Below are 6,589 nucleotides of genomic sequence, written 5' to 3'. Positions count from 1 at the left end.
TTAAATAAAAATAATTAATATTTATCACCATGTTGGCATCTGTCTGGGAATATATGCTGTGGCAAAGATAGCAGGGAGTGAACATAGCCAGAAAGTTGAAGAAGCAGTTCAGGAACCTGGCAAAGTTTTTAATAGTGGCAAAGTAGAGGAGTGTAACTCTGACTTTGTTCTCAGAGAAAGGTTTGCAACTGGAGAAATAAAAACAAAAAGTAAATAATGTAGACAAATGTTGATTTACTAGGTATCTTAAAGCTGTGGTTGGGATCAGTACAGTTTGAAGAGAAATCCTTATGCTGCTACTTTCAGAATATGAGGAAAAAGTGGTCCTCAAATGAGGAAAGGTCTGGGGCCACTGAATACAAAATCAAGCAGCCATAGAAGCTACTAAGTTGGTGGGTAGGACAGCAAAGTGGCAGGCAATGTTAATACCAAATCTGTTGGCCCTATATACAAATTAGGAAATACTTCCTGTTTTCTAACGTATGAGAGAATTCTGAAACTTAGAAGTCTCCCTCCTCTGTTCTTCCACTGCCTGATTATATATACTAAACAAAGAAAGGAATTTCAGAATTAAGACTGACAGTCTTATTTCACACTAATTATCTTCTGTGTGTGCTGCCCACTAAAGTAGACACAAGACACATGGGGCACGTACATACAAATGTAAATTACTTAAAATTTTAAAAATCCAATTCTTCAGCTACACTATCCATATTTCAAGAGTTAAATAATCACATGTGGCTCATGGCTGCCCTATTGGGCAGTGTAGATATAGAACATTTCCATAACTACAGAAAGTTCTACAAGACAGTACTCTGTACCAGCTAAGTTATGCTTAAGTATGTCCAATGTTGCATTTCAATTTCTAAATCAGATATTTTAAAAACATTTTCTTATAGGAATCTTAGAATGAGGATATTATTCTTTGATAAACAATGGACTTTGTTTTTTATTAAATAGGGACCATTTTTACTAAGTTATACCTAGTGCATAACTAGTTAAAATACGGTCCTCCATGAATATACTTTAATTTCTTCTCCCTATATTTAACCACATGGATTCACAAAGATATTTGTTATTCTAAAATTATGATCCACAACTTCAGTTTCCTGATCAAAAAGTTTCATCCTGACCCCTTCCCTACCCTTCTCACTTTCTCCATGAATTGTTTATATCTAATCTAGGTGCCTGGTTTTTATGGTCTTCTACAGCCTTTTCCTCATCTGGTTTTCCTGCCTTTTCTACTTTTGTTCTGCAGGAACACTCATCCCAAGTAAACTACTGTTCTCTTTCACTTCCTTACCCTGCTTTAGTCTTTTTTTAACAAATACAACACTGTGCTCCTGAGCACCTAAAGGTAAATCAATTATATTATTAAAAGTTATTGAATGCAAACTCTATATAAGGACTGCAATATATAATAACATCCTTTATTCCAATCAATGCTTAAGAAACCTGTAAAGTCCTAAGTATGAACATTGGTTCCCTAGCCTGACACACTTACTAAATTCTCTCATCTAAACTTGGATGATATATACCATAAGCACCCCCCATTTTATGGCTATCCCACATTATTCCATATAATATGTGTTCCTGACTAGCCATGTATTATTTCCTAAAGCTTAGGTTAAGACTTTAAAGGACTGCAACCAAGATTTATTTGTCTCTGTGTACTGTGTGTTTCTTTACATTGGCATCTTGCAACCATTGACTTGCTCTGGTCAATAAATTTATTTTATTGAGGACAATGTCGGGTTTAATTTACCATAAATATATTACCATTCTACCAAGCAACCAAGATTCCCCTGACATTCAATTACAAGCTGTGGCAATACCTAGATGTGGAAAAATATTTATAGATTTTCTTGTGCCAGAAATGCTCATATCTTTGCCAAATCAAAGGGGAGAACTGCTTGTTGGCTGATTCACAAGCAATTCTCTGATCTCTGCTATCTCTCTCCTACCCATTTTCCTACATCCCAATATCATCAGTGCACTGCTATTCTCGTACCTTGGCCAATAATCAAATGAAAAATGCTCACTCTTTGCTTATGGAGACAGCACCAAGTCAAACATCACTAAGTGATCCTATTGAGGTCTTCCATACTCTCTGGAGAATGGAGGCATGAGTGAAGGAAGACCATAGATTTTCTTCACAAAAACTTAATTCCTTATAAAGGTGATCTCATCTCTGCCAGTCTTCTACTTGTATTAATGGAGCAAGGGGATAATTAGGAGAGGGGTAGGTTTTATGGTTGTCAATGCAGTCAGCTCTCTAACTGAAATCTCTCAGATTTTCTGTGGAATAACTGGTATAAGAATGTAGCAGACAGAATTATAAGATAGCTTTGTGATATTATTAATATTAATACTACCTTGATTATGTTACATGGCAAAAGAAATTTTACAGATGTAATTAAGCTTGCTTAATTAACCATAAAATATACAGGTTATCCAGGTGGACTTAACCTAATCACATGAGCTTTTAAAAGCAGAGTATTCTCTGGCTGGTAGCAGAAAAGGCAATCTTAGGGATTTGAGGCCTCAGTTGTTTGATGCAAGAGAGTTTTCCTTTGCTAAGAAGACTATGAGGCAAGGATCAAGAACAACTTACAGCATCTGAGAGAAGTCCCAAGAAGAAATCAGAGATATTAATCCTACAACTACAAGTAACTGAAATCTGCCAGTAACCTAAATGAACTTCAAAGCAGGTTGTTCCCCAGAGCTGAGAGCTTCCAGTGAGAACCCAGCCCTAAACATCTGTACCCTCATAATATGCTGAAATAAAAAAAACAAAACAAAAAACGAAACAAAAACAAAACAAAACAAAAAAGAACCCAGCCTGGACAATATCCTGATTTTGGCTTTCTGAGCCACTAAGCATAGAACCCAGATATCTGAGCTATAGAACTGAGAGCTAATAAATGAGTGTTTTAAGCCACTAAGCTTGTGATAATTTGTTTTGTGGCAATAAAAAAAGAAATACTACATTCGCAAACTTCTAGTACTATAACTACTACTAGAAATAGCAAACATTTACATTGTACTTGTTTAATGTCAGGTGCTCTTCCACACACTTCACAAACATTAATCAATGCTGGTAACAACCCATAGTAAAGGTACTATTATTTTCCCAAATAGAGATGAAGAAATTGAGGTACATGACTATTAAGTAACTAACCAAATTGTCAGAGGTAATAAGTGGTAGAACTAGCCTTGAAATTCAAGCAAGTTGATTCCAGATGTCATGCTTTAAACTACACATTATACTAACATTTTTAAAATCGTATTGCACTCACACACATTACATTTATCTAACACTATTTGCATCTAATTCCTTTTTTAAATTGTAAAATCCCAGATGTTTAGTTTTTATCCTAAATGTATTCATTCATTCCACAAATATTTGCACAGTGATTTGATTGCTAATATACAGAAAGCAAAATAACCCTCAAAGCATCAAAAATGAAATGTTAAAAAATAAAACAGCACAAATATCATCCTGGTTAAATTGGAAGTCTGATAAAGGAAAAAAAACAATGCATGAATATTAATGACACAGCAAACTCTTCTTTGTGATGAGGTTGCTTGGTTAGTATCCCAAATGAGCTTCTTTTTGCCCATTATCCACTGGAATAGCAGTGTTTTGTTGTTGTTGCTTGCGACTTTTTTCTTTGTATTTCAATTTTGTTTGTTATTGTTTTGTTTTGTCTTTGTCTTATTTGCTTGCTGTTATACTCTCAGTATTTAGAAGAGTACTTAAAATGTAGGATTGTAAATAAATATTTTCAAGAATGAGTAACACTATGAATGAATAAATAAAAGAATTACCCTTACCCCACTGGTTAACTAATAAATATTTTTGTAAGCACTTTCCTCATTGAGAAGGCATATATTTCCAGAGTAGAAATAATAACCTTCAAAATCAGGTCGGGTACGGTGGCTCACACCTGTAATCCTAACACTTTGGGAGGCTGAGGTGGGTGGATTGTTTGAGGTCAAGAGTTCGAGACCAGCCTGAGCAAGAGCGAGACCCTGTCTCTACAAAAATAGAAAGGTCAGCTGAGCATGGTGGCATGTGCCTGTAGTCTCTCAGGAAGCTGAAGAAGGAGGATCACTTGAGCTCAGGAGTTTGAGGTTGCAATGAGCTATGATGATGCCAGTGCACTCTAGCCAGGGCAACAGAACAAGATCCTGTCAAAAAAAAGAAAGAAAGAGAGAGAGAGAGAGAGAAAGAGAGAGAGAGAGAGAGAGAGAGAGAACAAGAGAACGAGAGAAAGAAAGAAAAGTGAGTGTTGGTGTTTAGTGGTGAGCATAGCTGCCTTCCAAAATCAAAGTGATTTTAAGGTTGCTTCTTCTGTATAGTTTATAGAAGATTGCAAAATATCAGTACTTCTGCTGTAAGATTAAGTGAACACCGGATAAACTAAAATGTCAATTAATTAATCAATAAAGATACAGGACAGGTTTGGAAGCAAATAACTGAATCAAATTCCAGAGAAGAACAAACCTTTACTAAATAATCAGAGATAGTAGAGTTTGCTGGGTCTGGGGGCAAAGGATGTTGGTAGAGTAAGCTTGGTCTAGGCATGTAAACTTTGCTAGAAACCAGTTGAACATCCAATGGCCATATGTGGACTAGTGCAGTAGACTGGAATCTAGAGGTATCTAGACCACAGAGCTGTTCTTCACTGAACTTCCCTCCACTTCTCAATTCCTGCCCATGGGACTCTTGTTGAATGAGAAGAGAAAAGGGAAATTTGAGGGTAGAATGGACAGCAGAAAATGATCCTATGCCTCATAGTGCTTACATCCCAAAGCCCTGCTTTAGGAAACTCCCTGAAACCACATATGAGATATTAGAAATCAAAGGGAAATTAATAATAGTTAATGATCTAGTTGGGTCTGACCTACTTCAAATCCTGATTAGAAGAAGAAAGTGAACAAACCCTTACCCTAGCTACCTGGAAGTAGGAAAAAAAAAAAAAAAAACAAAGAAAAAATAAGTTCTTTTTGGGAGAAAATATTTTTCTACTTCAGTTTCTGTTCTTTTTATATAAAGCTTATGAGATATGCAGAGAAGCAGTAAAATATAAATCATAATAAAGAAAACCATAAATAATGAGTAAAGCTATAAATGGCTCATGTTAAATTTAAAAAACCAGGAATCTAAAATAACTATTCAAATATGTTAAAGAATTTAAAGAAAAGGATTGGGAAAAGTGGGCAGAAAGATGACATAATAAAGCATAAAAGCATAAAACAAATTAATTTTCTAGCCCTATAATATATAACGCCTATAATGAAGAATTTATTAGGTATAATTTACAGCAGACATGACAATGCAGAGGTAAGTTCTGAGAACAATCTCGTTGAAACTGCTCAGACTGAACAGAGAAGGAAAAAAAGAAGAAACCAGAATATCAGAGAAAGAGATCTGTGGGATAAGTTTAAATGGTCAAACACACATATAACTGAATCCCAGAAGGACAGAAGTGAAAGAAAAAATAATTGAAAATCTAATGGTCAAGAAAAGCAGATTAATTACAAAAGAAACACATTATCTAAGCACATTATAGTCAAACTGCTAAAAACCAAAACATCAATTGACAAATCTTACAAATATCCAAAGAAAATTATATACAACAGCAATAAAAATAAAGCAGCCTCCTCCTTTGAAACACTGAATGCAAGACAGCATCATATGAAAAATATGAAAAAAGTGTCACTTAGAATTAATTATCAAGTAAAAATATTCTACAATATCAATGACATAAGGAAGACATTCTCAGATAAAACAAGGTTGTGAATTGCTTAACATCTGTAGAAGTGAAATAAATTTTTGTAATACCATAAAGAGGAGATGAGTTACAAATGAAAGTATACTATTGTCAGTTCCTTATATTCTTCATAAAGTGATATATTAATATAAGTAATTCAAAGTGATGATGAATTAAGAATTTTATTTTAATCTTTAGATTGGTCATGAAAAATATAATTAAAAAGGTATATTGAAAAAGTCAACAGATGAATTAAAATACTAAAAGTTATAAAATGCTAAAACAATTACACTTGTTTGATCTAAAAAAAGAAAAAGGGAAAAAAAGACAAAGGATATAATACACAAAGAGCAATAGAATAGAATTAAAACTAATCATATTAATAATTACATTAGATGTAAAGGTACTTAACTTTTAATTAAAAGCCAGACACATAAACAAAATAAAACAAAAAACATGGCCAAAAAAAAAAAGAAAAAAAAATCAGTATCTAGTATAATGTTCTTTATTAGGATCATGTTAAATAGAATGATACAGATAGATTGAAAGTAAACAAAAAGCAGATTATACACTATCTTAATAGTAATCATGAGAAAGCTGGTGTGGCTATATTAATATCAGATGAATACCTGAATTGGATATTTTGTATTTATAAAAAGGTTAAGTAATCAAGATAAAACCAAATCATAACTATGTATACACCTAAAAATGTATGAACTTAAATAATTAGAATTAAAAGAAAAACCACTCAAAACCACAATTATTGCTCACAGTTTATAAATGGCTCATGTTAAATTTAAAAAACCAGG

Source organism: Propithecus coquereli, unplaced genomic scaffold (assembly GCF_000956105.1).
Source record: "Propithecus coquereli isolate 6110/MARCELLA unplaced genomic scaffold, Pcoq_1.0 Scaffold187, whole genome shotgun sequence".
Taxonomy (NCBI): domain Eukaryota; kingdom Metazoa; phylum Chordata; class Mammalia; order Primates; family Indriidae; genus Propithecus; species Propithecus coquereli.
The sequence above is the reverse complement of the archived record's forward strand: the minus strand, read 5'-3'. Positions refer to the sequence as shown.